Source organism: Scyliorhinus torazame, chromosome 19, assembly GCF_047496885.1.
Source record: "Scyliorhinus torazame isolate Kashiwa2021f chromosome 19, sScyTor2.1, whole genome shotgun sequence".
In the NCBI taxonomy this organism is placed as follows: Eukaryota; Metazoa; Chordata; class Chondrichthyes; order Carcharhiniformes; family Scyliorhinidae; genus Scyliorhinus; species Scyliorhinus torazame.
The window spans coordinates 56,251,360-56,273,604 of NC_092725.1; the positions used below are offsets into that span (position 1 = coordinate 56,251,360).

The following is a 22,245-nucleotide window of genomic DNA, read 5'->3' on the forward strand; positions in this document are numbered from 1 at the left end:
CCACCGTGCTGCCCTAATTCTCTCCAGTATAATAGCCGAGTACAAAAGCAGGTTTATTCTTTCTGTAGATTTAATGATGGGTTAAAATTCAACACCAACTTGCCTTTATATAACAACAGAAGAAAACAGATGGATGGAGGGTTCCTGAGCTGGCACAGGGCAGTAATTAGAAGGATGGGGGACCTGTTTATAGATGGGACGTCTGCGAGCCTTGGCTGCTGGAGGAAAAATTTGGGCTTCCCCCCGGAAATGCCTTCAGGTACATGCAGGTAAGGGCATTTGTAAGATGGCAGGTGAGGGAGTTCCCGCTGCTTCCAGCATGTAGGATCCAGGATAGGGTGGTTTGGGGGTGTGGGTTGGAGAAGGCAAGGTCTCGACGATCTACCAGGAGATGCAGGAGGAGGAGGAGACCTCGGTGGAGGAGCTAAAGGGTAAATGGGAGGAGGAGCTTGGGGAGGAGATAGACGAGGGTACGTGGGCGGACACCCTGGGTAGGGTTAATTCTTCCTCCTCTTGCGGCAGGCTTAGCCTGATACAATTTAAGGTTCTTCACAGAGCGCATATGACAGGGGCGAGGCTGAGCAGGTTCTTTGGGGTGGAAGACAGGTGCGTGAGGTGCTCGGGGAGCCCAGCAAATCGCGCCCATATGTTCTGGGCGTGCCCAGCGCTGGATGGGTTCTGGAGGGGCGTTGCGAGGATGGTGTCTAAGGTGGTGAACACCCGGGTTAAGCCGAGCTGGGGGTTAGCACTATTTGGGGTATCGGACGAGCCGTGAGTGCAGGAGGCGAAAGAGGCCGGTATTCTGGCCTTTGCGTCCCTGGTAGCCCGGCGGAGGATTCTGCTACAATGGAAAGATGCGAGGCCCCCAAGCGTGGAAGCTGGATCAGCGACATGGCAGTATTCATTAAATTGGAGAAGGTAAAATTGGCCTTGAGAGGGTCTGTGCAAGGGTTCTTCAGGCGGTGGCAACCGTTCCTAGACTTTCTAGCGGAGAGTTAGGAGGTGGTCAGCAGCAGCAGCAACCCGGGGGAGGGGGGGGTGTACTTTGTGTTTACTACTGTGTTTATTATTGCTTAATGGGGGGTTTGTATATTGGGGGAGTTCGTGATGTAGTTGTAAGATGTTTATTTATGTGTTCTTTGTATTTCTTTTTCCTGTAAGGGGGGGGGTTTTGTTGAAAATATGTAAAAATTTGAATAAAAATATTATTTTAAAAACCCAGAAGAAAACAGAAAAAATAGGAGTTAGAGTAGGCCATTGAGTCTACTCTACTATTCAATAAGACAGGAGCCGAATTTCTACATAAAAATTTGCTTGCTCACTGTATTTCCATATCCATTGATTCGCCTCAGTACAAAAACAAAATCTAGCAGGATCAGTCTTGAATATCTATGCTCCTCAAATGAATATCCACACCCCTCTCGGGAAGGCACAAACTTCTGAGTGAAGGAATTTCTCCTAATCTCAGTCCTAAATAATTGACCCCTTATCCTGGGATTCTGACTGCCTAGCTCTAGACTCCTAGAATCTGTAGAATCCCTACAGTCCGGATGGGACCATTTTGATCTTTGAATCTGAAAGAGCACCCTACCTAGGCCCACTTCTCTGCCACTTCCCATCACCCCACCTAACCTGGACATCTTTGGGCACTAAGGGACAATTGTAGCATGGCTAATCCACCTAACCTGCACATCTTTGGACTGAGAGAGGAAACTGAAGCACCCAAAGGAAACGCACACACACACAAGGAGAATGTGCAAACAACACACAGACAGTCACACGAGGCCTGAATAGAACCTGGATCCCTGCCGCTGTGAGGCAGCAGTGCTAACCGCTGTGCCTCAGCCTGGGGAAACAGCTACTTGGTCACACCCTCTATGAGATCCTTAAAAGTGGCAGTACAGGTGGAAATGTTGGTAAAGAAAGCATATGGCATGCTTGCCTTCATAGGACAGGGTATCAAGTTTAAAAGCTCGAAAATTGTTTCAGTTATACAGTACGTTAGTTCGGCCACATTTGGAATACTGTGTCCAATTCTGTTCATCGCATTACCAGAAGGACGCGGAGGCTTTGAAGAGAGTACAGAAAAGGTTTACCAGGATGTTGCTTGGTATGGAGGGTATTAGCTATGAGGCGAGATTGAATAAACTGGGATTGTTCTCCCTAGAGCGATGGGGGCTGAGGGGCGACCTGATAAAAGTTTATAAAATTATTAGGCATATAGATAGGGTGAACAGTTGGAAGCTTTTTCCCAGGGTGGAATTTAAAATTACAAGGGGGCACAAGTTCAGATGAGGGGGGGGCAGATTCAGTGGAGATTTTTTACACAGAGGGTGGTGGTGGCCTGGAATGCATTGCCATGTGAGGTGGTTGAGGCAGATACATTAGCGACCTTTAAGACTTATCTGGATAGGCACATGAACAGATAGGTATAGAAGGATACAGGCAGTTGGTCAAGATAGGACACGTGACCGGCGCAGGTTTGGAGGGCCGAAGGGACTGTTCCTGTGCTGTATTGTTCTTTGTTCTTTTTAGTTATATATGTTTCAATGAGGTCACCTTTATTTCTTTTAAACTCCAGAGAATGTGGGACTATTCTACTGACTGTCCTCTGTTCGGATAGCCCTCACATCCCAGAAATAAATTTAATGAATTTTTGTTACACCCTACTCTAAGGCAAATATATTCTCCCTTAGGTAGAGAGATCATGATTGCACACACTATTCTATATATGATCTCATCAAAACTTTAGATAATTACAGCATAACTTTGTTACTCATATATTCCAACTCCATCTCAATAAAGATTAAGATACCAATTGCCTTCCAAATTGCTTGCCTTACCTTCAGGTTAGCCTTTTGTGATTCAAGGACAGCTACATCTCTGAATACCAACAATTTCTACCATTCTCCTTCTTAAAATGGATAATTCCATGCTACTCCAAATTATTCTACATCTGCCATCTCCTTGTCCAATCACTTATCTCTTTGCAGCCTCTTTGTGTCCACCTCACAGCTCTTTTTCCCACTTAACTTTGTATTGTCGGCAGACTGTAATATAGTACACTCAACCCTTATTTAAGTCATTGATTTGGATTCTGCTTAGCTGAGGCTCAAGTACCGATCCATGCAGCATTTCACTGGTTACATTCTGCTATCCTGAAAATGGCCCGTTTATTGTTATTTTCTGTTTCCTATTCATTAACCAGTTCCCCAGTACATGTTGCCATAATACAGCCAATCTCATGAGCACTAATCTTATGGGACAACATAGAATCCTTACAGTGCAGAAGGAGGTAATTCAGCCTATTGGGTCTGCACCAACCCTCTAAAAGAGCACTTTACTTAGGCCACATCCCCAACCCTATCTCCATAACCCTGTAACCCCAGTTAACGTGCACATCTTTGGACTGTGGGAGGAAATCGGGCCACCCAGAGGAAATACATGGGGAGAATGTGCAAACTCCAGTTAGCCAATGTCAGAATTGAACAAGGGTTTCTAGCGTTGTGAGGCAGCAGTGCTAACCACTGTGCCACCGTGCTTGTGTAACAGCTTGTGTTTTACTTTATTGAATGCCTTCTGAAAATCCAAATATATTATGCCCACTTGTTCTACCTTATCTACACTCTCAGTTATATCCTCAAACAGCTCTAATAGATTTGTTGAACATGATTTCCCTTTCATAAAACCAGACTTTCTCTTTCTAGTCTTATTGTGGTTTTTCCAGAGTGTCCTGTTACTACCTGCCTAATAACAGACTCCAGCATTTTCCCTACTATTGATGTCAGGCCAACTGGTCTATTCCATTTTCCTTCTCATTTCTTGAACAGAAATGCTACATTTGTTACCTTCCCACCCATGGGGGTTGTCCTAGAACCTAGGGAATACAGGAAGATCAAACCTAGTGCATCTATTAGCTCTCCAGCCACATGTCTTAAAACTCTAGAATGGAGGACAGCAGTTGCATTAGCTTTTATTTGCTTCCAGATGTCTTCTTCACCAATCTTAATTATTTCAAGTCCCCCACTCTCATTAGACATTTGGTTCCCTACACTCTCTGTTAGATTTTTTGTGTCTTCCTCTGTGAGGAGAAGCACAAAACATTTATTTAACATCACTGCCATTCCCACTACCTACCATTAGAATTTCCCCTCCTTCAATCTTCTCATGGTTACTTTCGCTAATCTCGTCCTACTTACATACTTGCAAAGACTCTTACAATCTGTTTAATTTTTTGTTTGCTGCTTCACTCAAATTCCGTGCCCTCTATACCACTATTTTGGTCATTTAAAAAAAGTTCCTAAATCCTTGATTTGCACTTTTTCTTCAGCAATATTGTAGGCCTTTTCTTTCAATCTAATACTATCTGTAACTTCTCTTGTCAGCCCTGACTCTGCCGATTTTCCGATGAGAATAATATTATTCCTCAAGGGGCTAATGACTCATGATAATGTATGTATATAATGTCTTCATTGTATCAAAAGGAGGGGCGGCACGGTTGTGCAGTGGTTAGCACTGTTGTCTCACGGTGCTGAGGACTCGGGTTCGATCCCAGCCCTGGGTCACTGCCCATCTGTGGAGTTTGCACATTCGCCCCGTGTTTACATGGATCTCACCCCCACAACCCAAAGATGTGCAGGGTAGGAGGATTGGCCACGCTACATTGCCCCTTAATTGGAAAAAAAAGAATTGGACATTTTAAATTTTTTTTAAATGTATCAAAAGGATAAATGTATCAATCAGACTACAGTTGACACCCAGCCATAATGGGAGATGTTTGGGGAATTGTTGAGATGTTTATTCAGAGGTCGGATTTAAGGAGTAAGTTAACGAAATAGAGATGGGGTGGTTGAGGGAGGGCATTCCACAACTTGGGACCGAGGCAGCTGAAGGCAGAACCACCAAAGGTGGAGGGAAGGACGTGGGAAATGTTTAAGAGCTCAATTTGCTATAATTCACCCCCAGGGCTCGACGCCGCTTCTAAAAATCTAGCCACTCGTTTTCCCATTGGAAAAGAACCAATGGGAGGGGAAAAGAAATGTTTATTTGAGACAGAGAGTTCTGATTTGATGTCTGAAAGGTAGGAGGGAGCAAATTCAATAGCAACTTTCAAAAGAGAATCGGGCAGAGAAGTGAAAAGAAAGGGGGGAGAAATTCAGTGCTGTGGGAAAGGAGCAGGGTGGAGAGAGATTAATCTTTTATATAGCCGACACAGCCACGTCAAATGGTCTCCTTCGCTCCTGTATGATTTTAAGATGCGTCGTAAACAGCACCAGGGACCCAAGTCCAGTTCTGGCCTCTGGTGTGGGGCAGGGGCCAATCATGGGCCACATGGATACCCAGATACCGGAAGCTATCTCTGGCAAGACAAAAATGCAATAACTGCAGATTTGCTCTCCTTCCTGGGGGATTAAATGCAGATCCTGGTCAGCGCTACCTGGTGTGTGGCCTCCCGTAGCACAATGGTTAGCACTGTTGTTTTACAGCGCCAAGATCCCAGGTTCGATTTCTGGCTTGGGTCACTGTCTGTGCTGAGTCTACACGTTCTCCCGGTGGGTTTCCTCCGGGTGTTCCGGTTTCCTCCCACAAGTCCCCGAAAGACGTGCTTGTTAGGTGAATTGGACATTCTGAATTATCCCTCTGTGTACCCGAACAGGCGCCTGTGTGGAATTTCCACCGTAATTTCATTGTAAGCCTACTTACTGGTTTAGCACACTGGGCTAAATCGCTGGCTTTTAAAGCAGACCAAGGCAGGCCAGCAGCACGGTTCGATTCCCGTACCAGCCTCCCCGAACAGGCACCGGAATGTGGCGACTAGGGGCTTTTCACAGTAACTTCATTGAAGCCTACTTGTGACAATAAGCGATTTTCATTCATTTCATTTCACTTGTGACACTAATAAAGATTATTATTGTGTTGAGATTTCTTGCACTCTCCATGGTGTGATTTAAGCCAAGGCGTCGTTTTAAAAATAAAAAAATAAAGATTAGGAGAATCATCCCATCTCCCATGCTCTCCCTCCCAGTGGTTCCTTTGGCTATGCAGGCGGAGGAGGTGGGCGCATCTTGCGAAGGGGTGTGGGAAGCTGAGGCAGCTTGCCAGCCACTGTCAGGTTCCTGGAGCAGACACGCCGCTGGTGTCGCTGCGGTCTTGGTTGCAGCGGCGCAGGTTCGGATTGCAGCAGTGGGGCCGGGGAGGCAGGGAGCGGGGAGCAAGGCTGCTTTTGAGTCAAAGGGGGCAACACAGACTCAGTGCCCGTGTCGCAGCGTCGGTCGGGCTGGAGTTTGCAGGCAGCGGCACCCGGACGCCACTTTGCCCTTTAAGCACGGCGTTTATTTAGTTGGTGCTGCTGCATCAAGCCTCTTTTATTTGTAAACGCTCTCCTTATTTTTTTTCCTTCTCCTGCCCCCGTTTGAAATTGATGGTCAGAATTTATTTCAACACCTCTCCCACTCTCTCTAAGACAACTGCTTGTTCAGCCACACATCTGGTAAGTGTTTATTATACATTTAGCCTTATTTTTTGGTAGGAGGTTTGCATTTTGCGAATGATCTTGTTTATTTTTTGCGGGGGGGGCGGTGAACATTGAAGGTGATGCTGCTGCAGATAAACTGTGTCATATTGGCAGCTCCCAAGCCCGCCTAGCAACCGGTGATATTCGCACCTTGCGATGGAGATCTCGGGGAGGGGAGGGGGGGAGAGAGAATGACATAGATTTGCCCACTTGGGTTTGGGTGGAAATGCGACATTTTCCTGCGTGAATTCAGCCCCCCTCCTCCCCGGGGCTGGGGTAGGAAGAGAGGAGGGTTGCTGATATATTCCAGTCCGCTGAGGTGGACTGAGATGCTGAACCTGCAGAGATACCGTGGCAAGACTTCAACCATTAACACTCCGGTTAATCCCTGCATGTCTTAAAGCTTTTATTTTTTACTTCCAATGTGAATTAAGGGGGTGTCTTTTTTTAAAAACAAACCCCCTCCTTGGGTTATGGGTTGGAGGTATTCAGAATTCCCTGACACCCTGCAAACCCCCCACCCCACATTTTTTGCCCTCCCTATTACATAGGTGTGGGCGAATCAGTGCAGGAAGCGATTCTTCAGTGTGTCATTTACTTTTAAGTGCGTTGAAAACCCGAGTGTCAGGTGGTAACGCAGAGGACAGCTGTGGTAGACACTGGGGAATAACAGCCCCCCCCCCCATGTCTCCCCGCATGTCCAGTGTAATGAAGAGCGGGCACTGTCGAAGCTGCACTTGTCTATAGATTGTACATTTCAGCGTCAGTTTCAAGCTCTCAGGTTTCAGCCCACCCCCATAAAAACACCTCAAAGGGCAGCATCCTGTTTATCCGCCCTCTCTCCTCTCGGCTGGTGGGACTGATCCCCTTCCTTACCTTTCCAAAGGTAAATGACTAGTGATCAGATCAATCTTCCATTGGTGTTGTTGTGCGTTTTAAAGCACTTTGGCTTGCTGTCTCTGCATGAAAGAACCATTGCAATTCCTCATCCAATGTTTTTCTTTAAACCCTCCTCCTTCAAATCAGGGCCACTAGTTTATTCTCCCCAGATCCTGCTCAGAATCTCAAATGAAACGGGACTGGCTCCGCCAGCAGCCTATTGGTTATTAATGGGCCATTGCCCAAAGCCTTGGCCTTGGAAGGCCATGTCGTACAAAATCGAATTTGACTGTGCGCGATCAATTGAGCTGTGTTCCTTTTGCAACGAGACACTCTGCAACAGGTGGGATTTTCTGGAGGATGTGCATGTGTGGGAATGATCAGCTGAAATTTTCTGACAAAGAGGAGAGAGCTACTGTGCTCCAGAGTGTGTAGCCAGACTATAAAACATGTTCTTCACCGCACAGGCTGATCCCAGCAATTCTACAACCCACCCCACACTGCAGTGTATCCCTGTTAAAGTTGCATTTTCCATTTGATGTATCCAGTATAAACTATATTTTTGATGGAGGAATTTTGACCAGTTTAAATTTTTTTTCTCCAGAGGAGTCAGTTAATGGTAGTGGGGTGGAAGGATTTGTTTTCTTGGCCATGATTCATCCAGTACGATTTCCCATTTCTTTAGCCTGCTCACATTGAATCGTTAGATCTTAGCAGGGCACCCAGGGGAACAGGAAGGTTTGAGAAAGGTCCTTGTGTCTTTAGCATGGTTTGTGTACTGAATGCCTTGACCCTTTGTTCTTTGACGGCTGGTGTTGGCCACAGTCGAGCAACTGGAATGTGCGCGGTGACATGGCTTTCAGCAACTTGCATGGTTTTGTCATCAATCATAAAATAATACAAACCATTCAACTTGTGCTCCCATCACCTCTTTGAAAGAGCTATCCCATTAATCCCACTGCCTTGCTCTTGTCCCTGTAATCTTGCTTTCCCAGTGCCCTTATGAGAGTTACTGGCCAATCTGTTTCCAACACCCCCTTCAGGCAGCACATTCCAGATCACAATAACTGTAACAAGTCTCATAAATGGATAGGCTTTGTAGCATTGTGATGCAAGCGGTATTTGTAACAACCTGAGACTGGGCTGCCTATCTTTCACGTTATTAAAGAGAAACACTGTTCCCAGTTGCCGAAGGGGTTCAGGTATCTGCAGGTTAAGGACTGATTGAGCAAAGAGGTGCCGCCGTCTCTGATGCCGCCGCCCTCGATGCTGTAGGTTAAGCTTCTGTCTGAGGGTGAAATAGGGGAGGGCAAGGTTGCGGATATATGTGGGGAGTTGATGAAGAGGGACTGACCTCCCGTGGAGAAGGTTATGCGTAAGTGGGAGGAGCAGTTGGGTGGGGCGTTGGGGGCTGGAGTATGGAGTGAAGCTCTGTGGAGGGTGAATGCGTCCTCGTCATGTGAAAGACCAGGCCTTATCCAATTTACGATGGCGTACAAGGCCCACATGACGGTGTCTAGGATGAGTCGGTTCTTTCCAGGGATGGAGGATAGATGTAGGCGGTGTGCGGGGAGGTCGGTGAATCATTTGCATATATTTGGGCATGTCCGAGATTGAGAGGGCTTTGGAAGGGATTTTCGGACGTAAGACAAAGATTTTGGGGGTAGAGGTAGCTCTGAGTCTGGAGGTGGCGATATTTGGAGTGTCAGAGGACCCGGGAGTACAGGTGGGGTGAGAGGCCGACGTGTTGGCTTTTGCCTCCCTGATAGCCTGGAGACGGATTTCATTCTGCTGGCGGGACTCGGAGCCGCCGGCGAAGGCAGAGTTCCTGCATTTGGAAAAGATCAAGTTTACCGCCATTCGAGGTTCGGAGGAGGGGTTTACCTCGAGGTGGAAGCTGTTCATCGACTTCTTTAAGGACTATTGAGTCGTCAGTTGCGGGGGGGAGGGGGAGTCGTTTCATTTTATTTCCTGTTTGGGTGGGATGAAAAACTGGAATGTGGGGTGGGTGCTGGGGTGAGTGGGAGGTGCGGTTGCAGGGAGGGAAGGGTTTGTTTCCAGTTGCAACGGTTGGGTTCTGTATCTCTTGGTTAGGTCTATATTGAAAATGCCTTCAATAAAATGAGAGAAACACTGTGGATCCCTGGCTTCAAAATAGTTATGACAAAATATGGCTTTTTTTTTGGTTGTTTACCCGTGTTTTCGGTACCTGAGCTGTTACAAGGCTGAAATCTGAAGCAATGCTCTTTCTACGGAGTGGATGCCGTTCGATTCCACAGAGTGTTACAGTCATTAAGAAATATATCACGAAAATTGAGGAGTGGGAACTTGATTGAGGTCTTCAACGTTATGAAGGGTTTTGCTAAAAATAAATTATAATAGAAATGTTCCCACTGGTTGTTGTTGACAAGTGGCCAGCACTGCTGCCTCACAGCACCAGAGACCCTCGTTTGGTGTCGGCCTTGGGTCACTGTCTGTGCGGAGTCTGCACGTTCTCCCCGTGTCTGCGTGGGTTTCCTCCGGGTGCCCCGATTTCCTCCCACAGTCCAAAGATGTGCAGGTTAGGTGGATTGGCCATAATAAATTGTCCTCAGTGTCCAGGGATGTGCAAGTTAGGTTACGGGGATGGGGTGGGATGGACAGGAGAGTGGGCCTAGGGTGTTCTATCAGAGACTCGATGGGCAGAATAGCCTCCTGTGGTACTTTAGGGATTCTATGATAATGATTGGGCATAAATGTAAGGTTGCCACAAAAAATAATAAAGAGGTAATTTGAAAATTACAGCCTCTCTACACTGTGGGCGGGTGGTGGTTGGGGGGGGGGGGGGAGAGCGAAATTCCATGTCACAATCCATTGTTGAAGCAAATAATTAAATTGCTGCTTGAAAGAGAGGGATATGGAAAGATTTGGGGATTGAGCAGGCGCTTGGGATTTGACCTGCAAATATTTATGGAGGAAACATTGGGGAGAATGGGATCAAAGGCTATGGGGAGAAAGCAGGATTGGGCTATTGAGTTGGATGGTCAGCCATGATCGTGATGAATGGCAGAGCAGGCTTGAAGGGCCAATCGGCCTCCTCCTGCTCCAACTTCTATGTATCTATAAACTAGTGACTTTAAGGCTGTTTGTGTGGGTATTATTGGAGGATTCCTGTGCTGCAAGCAAGTCCTCCCAAATCATCTCCCTCCTCCCGGCACTCTCACTGTTGTTCCAATTACATCTTATTCTATTTAACACATGTTCTCTCATGCAGCTGTTGACCACTCTCCATCTCACGGTTAAATTCCATTTTCAATGGATCACTGGCTTCAGAAAAAAATACTTTGCTCATCATGTTTATTTCCTTCTGCAATGGAGAATGGCCATATTTCCATTTCACTGATGGGAATGTCACGTTGAAGCGGCGGGTAGCCATTTTGTGATGTTGCATTGTGCATTTTGAGGAGACTTGTTTCACTGGGAAATGAAAGTAAAACCAAAAAATCCCACGGTACGGAGTATCTCCATCACCAAAGTTTCAAAATGGGGGGGGGGTTGGTTGAGGTAAATGAGCCTCAAAAGTCTGGTGATTGCAGGAGGAAGATCATAGAATCTCTACAGTACAGAAGGAGGCCATTCGGCCCATTGAGTCTGTACCGACCCTTGGAAAGAACACCCTACCTATGCCCCGACTATCCCCGTAACCCCACCTTAGCCTTTGGACACTAAGGGGCAATTTAGCATGGCCAATCCACCTAACCACATCTTTGGACTGTGGGAGGAAACTGGAGCATGAAGGAAATCCACGCAAACAAGGTCAGAAAGTGCACACTCCACACAGACTGTTACCTGAGGCTGGAATTGAACCCGGATCCCTGGCACTGTGAGACAGCAGTGCTAACCACTGCGCCACCCTTTGAAGCCGATGATGGTCATGTGTCCTGAGAGAGGAATGGTTGAATAGGATACGGTGCAACACGTTTACTCCACAAGCATCCCAAGCATCTGCCTAATCCCCAAATCGTCCCATATTCCTCTCTTTCAAACAACAATCAATGTCCTTGTTTGCACAATAGTTGGGGATGTAGCATTCCATTTCTAGCTGCCCTCCCGTGTAAAGAGGCTTTACTTTTTATATTTCCTGGGGGAATTTGGGGGGCCACCTTCCATTTAAGCCCTCTTCATTATCTCGTCAACAATTAGGGAAACTATTTTATTGTGCTTTACTCTGCCAAACCCCTTTATAATCTTGGAGACTTCAATCAAGTTCCCAATCGCCCTTCTCAGCTTTAGTGAAATCTTGCGACTGTCACAGTGCGGGATCTATGCAGCATTTCCTATTGCTTTTATATTCTTCGTATGAAAGGGAGCATAAAACAAGGGGAATGTTCACGAGAACGGAATCCACTAAATAAATCAAACATGCAGACAGAAAGTCATTGCCGAAATGCAAAGCAGCATGAACAGAAAAAATATTAATATTTGCAATGCAAAAAATTGCTCTTGTGTGTAATTGATAGGGTTGAAGTTAATTTGTATTATCTGTAGACACATGCAGATTTCCATTGTGCGTTTGTAATTCAAATTTGCATAGATTGGAATTCAAATGTGTGAACATCTGCACACTTCTGGCATTTCTTGTATATTCACAGACTTAATTAATGATTAATTGAACATGTATTATTCTTGAGCATTTTTACCAGAGTGTTTATTCAGCAAAGATAACAAACCTCCATTTGTAACTAAACTATGCTAACAAAACCATATTTTGGTAGTTGTCGGATTGCACCTTTCCGTTGTATTGGACTGGAATTTGCTCCATGGGTATGAACAACTTATTTTTTAGAAAGGATGGTGGCATTCAAGTTCCGTTAGAGGATTATTTGAGGTCCGCATTGATCGATTTCCCCCCCACAAAGGACCTCCCGATGTCCAGGAGTCACTGCTTGATATTTGTGTTTAGTCGTGGTGTAATCTTAAATCATGTTCACAACTTGGTGTAAAGGCATGTACAAGCCAAAGTGAAAGTGGGACAGGATCTGTGGTACTGTATAAGAAAGTGCTCCTGAAATGCATGATAATGTTTTGTTACTGCTGCACCCTGGAAATAATACTTTGTGTGTGCTATTGAGAGCAGTGTGTGGTTTATTAACATTTTGAAATTAAAGCTAAATATTGAATCTAGGTGAAGCTAGCATTATTGTAAATGTGAGTTGTGGAATTGGTTAGACTACCAAGCTTGCTTGTCTCTTGGACCTGGATTCAAATCCAGCCCAGGGTGAACATTTCCTTCGCATTTCAGCGACCTGTGTGAAAAGAATAGTTATCATTGCTTCCTGCCCTGATAGGGCATGGACTTGCGTAAAAACTCCCTGTGAGGCCTTGTTCAGAGAGGAGATGGGGTGACTCCTCGGGAACATGTCACCCTGATGGAGTTGAGGATTACCCGTTCTTCTGAACAAAGGACTAAATCAAGTTACTGGGTCATAATCAGGATCTTTGTCCTGCATCAAACCTGTGATTCACCGGGCAAGTAAAAGTGCATGAGTGTTGACCAGGTTTAAACTGCTCAAATTGGATCTGTGTGTGTGAAAAGCAAAATCCTCCAATTGTCCAGCACCGATATCCTTGATGAGCACAGGATTAAGAGATTTTTTTCCCCCTGAAGCATTTGTTGCAATCAGTTGTGCTAATATCTACATTTGGATCTTGTGACGGGTTCATTTAGTCACATAGTCGTATAGAATGACTAGCAATAGAATGTCATTCGGCTCATCGAGTCTGCACCGCCCTTCTGAAAGATCACTATATCTAGGCCCATTCCCCCGCCCCATCCTGTTAACTCCACCTGACCTACACATCCTTGGACACTAAGGGACAATTTAGCATGGCCAATCCACCTGAGCTGCACATTTTTGGACTGTGGGAGGAAACCGGAGCACCCGGAGGAAACCCACGCAGACACAAGGAGAACGTGCAAACTCCACACAGAGAGTCACCCAAAGCTGTAACAGTGTGCCACCCAAAGAAGAAATATGCTTTCCTGATAGCAATGCCCAGGTTTCAGGAAGGGTCCCTCTGTCCTGTTCACTTGCCAGCAAACCTTGCAGAAGCAATTTTAAGATGCCAGGTTGTGTGTCGAATTGGGTCTCAGCTGTGATGTGCTCAGCCAGAAGACCCTCTGACCTGAAGACGACACATCAGTAATGACTATTAGCTCGTCGATGCTTTCAGCAATGGAAGGAACCAGTATAAGAAAGACCCCCCAAAACATTGTTTCTTTAATTTGTGTTTTAAAAAAAAAAGAAATAATTTAACATTTTGACCAGATATCAAAAGAATTCAAATGAATTGCTTTAATTAGGCTTGGGTTAATTCCAGCACTTCGCATTGTGTGCCTTCGTTTGGCAAGGCTGCTAGTAGAATCATGAATAATGAAATTCTATCACATGCAATCTGCCAAATAAAAATAAGCCCAGAGGGTGCATATTACCTGCACCAGCTAGTGGAACAGATTCCAGTGCCACTTTCAGCCTGATGGTTTAGTGCACAAATAGGAGCTTGCCATCCATGTCTGCCAGAATCCCTTACTGGGTGGGGTCGGGGAGGTGCCCAATTGTATTTGCATAATAAAGCAAAGTTTGGATTAAGCTCTAACATAGCTTGCAGTTGGTTTAGTTCATAAACGACTCCAGCTTTGCCCTTGCATTAGGGTGGTGCAGCTTTAGTAAAAGCTCTGCCCTTATGGGAAAATAAATCGGGCCCTGAACTGCAGAGAGAAAGAAAAAGGCTTGCATTTATACAGTGGAGCTGCTGGAAGCGCGCGATCAGTAAGATTTGCACACGAGCAGCTGGGGAGAGAGCACATCCTGAGTGAGACACAGCCAGAGTGAGTGTTGGTGCTGTATCAAGAATTTGGAGCACAGTAGGAATTTGGTACAGAGGGGAAAGAGGTGATTTCTGTTATATTTTTTGCTTTCTGACTTTTTAATCTTCAGAGAGTGGTCTTGCTCTGCTGTACCAGTAGAGGCTACAAGGGAGAGAGCTGATTATAAGGAGTGGGTAAGTGATTTTTCTCCAATTTAAAGCAACATTAAGGAAAGGTACGGAAAGGTCCTAGCTTTTTAAATAAACAACTTAAATATTTTTCTAATTGGCATGTAATTTAAGGTGAGAATCTTTGAAGCCAAAAGTACAACTGGGGAGCTCAGTCCCGGGTTTGCACAGCCTGCAGTACGTGGGAATTCCTAGACACTCTGGGCAGTCTGGATGACAATATTTTTACAGGAAGTGCCCCTGGTTTGATAGGCTTGAGAGCTGGTGTTTGGAGCTTGAGCGTGGGCTGGAGGCACAGCGGCGCATCTGCAAGACTGAGAATTATGTGGTTAACACAGTTGCTTCACAGCTCCAGGGTCCCAGGTTTGATTCCCGGCCTGGGTCACTGTCTGTGCGGAGTCTGCATGTTCTCCCCGTGTCTGTGTGGGTTTCCTCCGGGTGCTCCGGTTCCCTCCCACAGTCTAAAGAGGCGCAGGTTAGGTGGATTGGCCATGATAGTGTCCAAAAAGGTTAGGTTGGGTTACGGGGATAGGGTGGAGGTGTGGGCATAAGTGGGGTGCTCTTTCCAGGAGCGGTGCAGACTTGATGGGCTGAAGGGCCTCCTTCTGCACTGCAAATTCAATAAAATTCTACATGTAGACAGCACATTTTTAGATGTAGTCACCACACAGTTTAAGTAAATGTAGTCAGAGAGGGAATGGGTGACCCTCCCCAGTCAGAAGAATGCGACAGACAGGTAGTCAGGCAAGCCCCCAAGTGCATCACACTCGAGAACTGTTTTTCTGTGTTGGAAGATGGTGAGAGTGATGCTTCCTCTGGGGAATGCAGCCAGAGCCAAGTTCACGGCACTGTGGCTGCCTCAGCTGTACTGGGTGGAGGAGTATTAAGAGCAATAGTGGTAGGAGACCCGATAGTGAGGGCTGCAGACAGGCGTTTCTGCAGTCGTAGACACGACTCCAAGATGGTGTGTTGCCTCCCTAGTGCTAGGGTCAAGGATGTCACTAAATAGCTGCAGGGAATTAAGAAGGGGGAGGATGAACCAGCAGAGGTCGTGGCGTGGTTCACATTGGTACCAACGACATAAGTAGAAAGAGAGATCAGGTCCTGCAGCAAGAATTTAGGAAGCTAGGTTGCAGATTTAAAAGCAGAGCTCAAAAGATTGTAACCTCTGTATTACTACCAGTACTGCGAGTCTGGGAATAGGAGGATAGATCAGATGAATGTGTGGCTGAAGAGATGGTGCAGGAGGGGGAGGGCTTTAGTTTCCTGGATCATTGGATCCATTTCTGGGGAAGGTAGGACCTGTACAAGTCGGACTGGTTGCATCTGAACGGAATAGGACCAACATACTTGTGAGAGATTTGTTAGTGTTGTTGGGCACAGTAAGAAGTCTTACAACACCAGGTTAAGGTCCAGCAGGTTTGTTTCAAATCACTAGCTTTCGGAGCACTGCTCCTTCCTCAGGTGAAGGAGCAGTGCTCCGAAAGCTAGTGATTTGAAACAAATCTGTTGGACTTTAACCTGGTGTTGTAAGACTTCTTACTGTGCTCACCCTAATCCAACACCAGCATCTCCACATCAGTATTGTTGGGGGAGGGTTTAAACTAATAGGGGGGTTGGGTCAAGGTATGGGGCTACATTGGGGTAGTGGTGAGTAGTCAAGTATAGAAGAAATACTAATTTAGTCTGGAAGGTAGAGCAAAGAGAGACATATTAAGGCACAACAGAATATGGCATTTATTTTAATGCAAGGAGTCTTTCAGGTAAGGCTGATGAATTGTGGGTGCTAATTAACTCATGAGGGTACGATAATATTGCTATCACAGAAACATGATTGAGGGAGGGGGCAGGACTGGCAGCTCAAATCCGGCATGTAGAATCTTCAGACAAGAGGAGGGTGTGTAAAAGAGGAAGTGGTGTTGCAGTATTGATCAAGGAGTTAACTACTGCAGAGAGGAGGGAAGATATCTTGGGCTCCTCAATTGAGGCCTATGGGTGGAACTTAGGGGCAATAAAGTTTATGGAAGTGTACTATAGGTCCCAAACAGTCAGGGAAAGATAGAAGAACAGATATGTAGACAAATCTCACAAGTGTAAAAATAATAGGGTAATGATTGTAGGGAATTTCAACTTCCCCAATATTAATTGGGATAGGCCAAGTGTGAAAGGGGGTGGAATTCTTAGTGCATCCAGAGAGCCAGAATGTCCTACAAGAGAGGAGGCAGTGCTTGACATAACTTTAGGAAATGAAGGCAGGCAGGTGGTAGAGGTGAACTTAAGAACCCATGGGATCCAGGGCAATTTGGCAAATTATACCCAAATTGGCTGAGTGGTTGGAGGCAGAGGGTGATGATCAAAGATTGTTTTTGTGACTGGAAGCCTGTATCCAGTTGTGTACCGCAGGGATCGGTGCCGGGTTCCTTGCTTTTTGTAGAGTACCTTAATGATCTGGATGTGAATGTGGGGGGGTATGATCAGTAAGTTCGCTGATGGCATGAAAATTCACGCTGAGGTAAAGAGCGAGGAGGAAAGCCTTCGATTACAGGGCCATATAGCCGGGCTGATCAGATGGGCAGGACAGTGCCAAATGCAATTTAACACTGAAAAGTGAGAGCTAATGCATTTTGGGAGGATGAGCAAAGGCAAGGCAATGAACTGTAGGACGCTTGGAAGTATAGAGAATCAAAGGAACCTTGGGATGCATGTTGATAGATGCCTGAAGTCATCAGGACAGGTAAACAAGGTGGTTAAGAAGGCATGTGGGATATTTGTCTTTATTAACCGAGGAATAGAATATAAGAGCAGGGAGGTTATGATGGAGCTGTATTAAACACCCGTTAGGCCACAGCTAAAGTCCTGTGTGCAGTTCTGGTAGCCACACTACAGGAAGTATGTGATTGCACTAGAGAGGGTGCAGAGGAGATTCACCAGGATGTCGCCTGGCTGGAGAGTTTCAGCTACGACGAGCGGCTGGCTAGGCTGGGGTTGTTTTCCTTAGAGCAGAGAAGTCTGGGAGGAGGTGCGGGTGGGGGGGGGGGGGGGGGGGGGGGTGGAAGCGCATCAAGCTGTACAAAATTATGAGGGATATAGATAGGAATAACTTTTCCCCTTCGTAAAGGGGTCAAAATCCAGGGGGCATAGATTTAAGTTGAGGAGCAGGGGATTTGAGGAAAAATGTTTTCACTAGAGGGTGGTGGGGATCTGGAACTCACTGGGTGGTAGAAGCAGGAAGCCTCACAACATTTAAGAAGCATTTAGCTGCGCACTTGAAATGCCATCGCTTACAAGGCTACAGACCGAAAATGTGAGCTAGGTGTTTGATGGCTGACACAGGCATGATGGGGAGCTCTCTGTGCTGTGTAAAACTCTGCGACTGAGTACGTTTTGTGACCTCGGTCCACTCTCAAACCACTTTACAAATCGAATGGCCAAACCTTTGAAGCTTATGCATGGAAATGCAGCAAACAACTTCCAGGTTCTGACAGACGGCTTTAATGTCTCATTCGAAATGCTGCCCCTCCGACAGTGAAGCACTCCCTCAGTACTGCACTGGAGTGTCAGCTCAGATTTAGTGCTTTTCGCTAAACCTTAACTTTCTGATTCAGATGTGAGAGTTCTATCACCGAGCCAAGATTGAGGGGGCAGCTATCTTTCCTGCCAGTGGGTCACGCAGAAGGTAGATCTGTGTTTCATCCCATCCTGTCCCCCAGCTTCTACATTGCCCACACACACTCAACCCATTTGAGTGTTGACTGCAGTAACCTCGCCTCTCTCCAGCTAACCAGGGGAAACTGGCTGGTTTGGCAAGGTGGCTTTGCACTTAAAATGACCACATCGACGCCCCTTTTAAAATACTGAGAGAAATTTGATTGTGAGCGTGTTGTTTGGCAAGTTCATTTTGCCAGCAGTGGATTCCAAGTTATTATTTTCTCAGTGGAGCGTGCCATGAGACGCAGTCGAGTGTCTCGGTGCTCAGCGTCTCGTGGCATCAAGTGTAGGTTCATCAACAAGAGATTGACTGCTCATTCATCTCCCGTTTGCAGGATATTGCGAATGCATAGTGGCTGCTGTGTTTGACTATTTAACAATTGTCATGGTATTCCAAAAGGAATTCATTGTGTATGAAGGGTTTTGTGATCAAGAAATGTTATAATGACGCTGCTTGCTTTTATATCATTGTGTTCTCCAGCATGTTGTAAAACTTGAGCTTTGGGATATTTTTAAGATCTTACAACTGTGTCAACTATGAGTGGATGTGCTGCTCTGGGTTTTTATAAATTCTAGGAGCCAAATAATCCTAAACTTGGTGCTGTCTCTGCTGTGTTACCCAGTCTCAACCAAATTCGGATTACTCCACTGATCGTCAGCAGCCCAGGGCTGTAGGGTAGGCAACCATCAGACCTATCCAGGAAGAATTGTAATTGAGTGATATACAAGTGTCCGTGGAACCGAGTCTCAGGAAGGTCGAAGCTTTCAGAAAATGGGGCAGGACTGACGAATAAATGCATGGAAGATGTTGACATCTCAGCAAGAAGCAGTCGGTATGAAATTGTTGGTGATTGGCTGTGCAACTCCCCACTCTTCCCTGAAGGAGCTCACTGTGAGCTGGTGAAATGATTCACTGGCTGACTAATGGTCTGACGGGCTCTGCTGCGAACAGTCCATCTGTAGCTGTAGCTACCTTTAGCTCAGTTGGCTGCACGGCTGCTCCATGATGCGGAGTGATGCCAACAGCCCAGGTTCAATTCCCGTACTGGCTATTCACGAAGGTCCCGCCTTTGCAATCTTGCCCCTCGCCTGAGGTGTGGTGACCTTCAGGTTAAATCACCACCAGTCAGTTCTCTCCCTCATATGGGGAGAGCAACCTCCGGCCATCTGGGACTATGGTGACTTTATTTTAGTCTTGTATAGTGGGAGAGTTTGGTGGGCTCCTGCAACCCCATGCAATGAGGGGTGGCTGTGGCTTAGCCAGTGATGCCCACATCCCTTGAAGGAATAAAGAAAACAGTATCTAACTGGATGGCCAACAGAGACGTTTCTGCCCTGCCCTCCCCCGCGTTGTGCCAGGCGCACCTCCAGCTACACCCGGAGAAGAGAGGGCGAGGTCCACGCTGAACACATTGCGATCGTTCTGACCCGAGGCACCTGACGCAATCTAGAGCACACCCTCGCTGGGCGTGAACCAGACTTGCATATTTACATGAGTTTTTAAACTCATTTAAATATGCTCAGCCCATCCGAGGCCCATATTCCCGGCTTCCAGGATTCACCAGCCCTACCCAGCATGAGGCCACCAGTGACACTGTACTGGTTTTCAAAAACAGAAACCAGACGTGATGACTACGCTGGCAGGGAGGGGGAGGAGTTCATCGCTTTAAGGCTATTGGAGCCCCTGGGTGGTCGGAGACAGGGCAGTGCACTGGCACTACCAACTTGGCACTGGTAGGTTGGCACTGCCTGGGTGCCAGATTGGCAATGCCTGGCGGGGGTGGCACATGAAGGGGGGCCCTCAGTGACCCGATAGTGGGGTGTGCTCACTTGGGAGGAGGGGGGTTGGGAGCAGTGCCCCTATGCCGCCCAGGATGGATGGGGGTTGGGCGAGGTCTCCTTCATACCTGGGTGATGTGGATACTTAGTGGTGGGAGGGGTGGGGGAGGTTGCTGCTCTGGGGTAGAGGGTTGGGGCGTTGCCCATGTCTGTTGAGAGGTGGGGGCTGGGGAGGGGTTGTTGAGCTAATTCAATGCCCTGCAGGAGGCTCGGAGTCCATGGTGGACTCGGACCGCCGTGCTAGAGAGAAAAATGAGACCACCTCCCTATCGACCACACGCCTGAGAATCAAACCGCGAGGATCTAACCCCCGGCCGCCTATAAGGCCTCCACCGGTGTCCGATTTTCCCCCTCCCTCCCGACCAGGGCGGCCGCGGACAGAGTCCGCAGCTGCCACGCCAGAATCCCGACCGGCAACAGGTAGTTAGTTCCACGCCGTCGGGAAGTCGGCCAGTTGGGTGCAGAGGTTTTCTGGGCGGGCCACTGTCAATGGTCGACCAGCTGTGCGGCATACTCCGCGATCACGCCGATTTTTGGGTCTCGGAGAATCCCCGAACCGGCTCTCGGCCCGATTATGGCGTGAAAGTGGATTCTCCGCCCCCGCGCCGGCCACTATTTTGGTGCGGTGGCGGAGAATCCAGCCCCCTGCTACCAAACCAGAGACTCTAGTGGCCATTGTTGGTGCAAAGAAAACAAAATGGTGGATGAGGAAAGGAAGGCAGTGCGGTTTGTGTCAGTGTGAGCCTCTTCCTCGTAGTCTTGCATTCAGCCTCTCTTGGAGTTTCCTTCACATCCCAGTTCACTCTTGGATGAGGTAACGCCAGCAAATGCTTCAGAAATGCAGCAGTTCAAGTGGCATCTGTGGAGAGAGCAGATGGCTAAAATCTGTGTGCAGTCAGTCCTGAGGAAATGTTGAATCCATCCATTTCCCTTCCAAAGATGCTGATTGACCTCTTGGTGTGTGTGTCTCCAGCAATTTGTCCACGGTTCACGTTTCCAATATTCTTTTTCATGTTAAGTTGATGGCAAGCACAGTGCAACGCCAGTATCGGGTCTCCTGCGTGAATCACTCTCTTTCTTTATTAATAGGTAACTGGTTTGAATCGATGGAATGGATGTTGGACAGATTAATTTTCCTCTACAATTTTGTATGAGGCATAATTTTACAGGAGAATGAGATTAGAAGATTAGATGAAATCTCCTGTGCCATTAATAACATGGAGGAGAGGACACACAAACTGATGTCGCCTTTTGTGTAACCTTTATTCCAATAAGTAATTTGTTCTGCCCTCGGGATAATAGTAGCGGTCGCTGATTGTAATTTCTGCCTCTGTGGCTACACTGTTTGCAGACAGCCGAATGCACATAATTTAGTATTGATCTTCCTGCATGTTACTTATAGAGCAGTTTCAGAGTGCTGCAGAGAGAGAATAGGCCAGTAGGAAAGGTGCAGGTTAGGAAATAAAAGCCAAAATGCTCTGATCACCATTGCACAGCACAAAAGTTGAGACTCTCCAGTGCCTAGCCAGTTGTTGAACTGTGGAGTGCATCATAGATCATAGAATTTACAGTGCAGAAGGAGGCCATTCGGCCCATCGAGTCTGTACCGGCTCTTGGGAAGAGCACCCCACCCAAGGCCAACACCTCCACCCTATCCCCACAACCCAGTAACCCCACCCAACACTAAGGGCAATTTTGGACATGAAGGGCAATTTAGCATAGCCAATCCACCTAACCTGCACATCTTTGGACTGTGGGAGGAAACCGGAGCACCCGGAGGAAACCCACACGCACACGGGGAGGATGTGCAGACTCCACACAGACAGTGACCCAAGCCGGAATCGAACCTGGGACCCTGGAGCTGTGAAGCAATTGTGCTATCCACAATGCTACCGTGCTGCCCACTTCTGATTCACAATTCTGATGACTTCATCATCCAACATCCGAGAGTACTACCACAATTTTAGGCTCCCAAAGAGGAGATATTTTGTTGCTGTGACTATATTTTGAATGGATTAATTCATAGATTTCCAAATCCTGACTTCCTTGGTATGATGCACTGGATTTGCATTGTGCTCCAATTTGACTAGCACAGATATAATAATTTGTCAACATTATCATAGCTATATAAACCCAGGTCAGAGCATCCATGATGCATTCAGCGCTAAGCTGATGTCATAAGCTGTTGAGTGCTCCCTGAAATAGACCCCCGTTCCAAAATATACTTTGTAATGTGCTTGAGTGAAGTCTTGTGATATCTGATGGGGTTT

The 22,245-nt window shown here is 46.8% G+C and overlaps 1 protein-coding gene across 22 annotated transcripts in view; it reads left to right on the forward strand.

Moving 5' to 3' along the window:
• Positions 1-6,124: 6,124 nt before the first annotated feature.
• nrcama (neuronal cell adhesion molecule a) overlaps positions 6,125-22,245 on the forward strand; it is a 529,817-nt gene continuing 513,696 nt past the window's right edge. For 19 of the 22 annotated variants that reach the window (XM_072484327.1, XM_072484328.1, XM_072484332.1 and 16 more), the window contains exon 1: positions 6,125-6,490. The gene's annotated coding sequence lies outside the window, so the exon portion shown is untranslated. Of the gene's footprint in view, positions 6,491-14,370; positions 14,435-22,245 lie in introns of all 22 variants that reach the window. The other 3 variants (XM_072484330.1, XM_072484333.1, XM_072484335.1) reach the window with 1 other exon arrangement.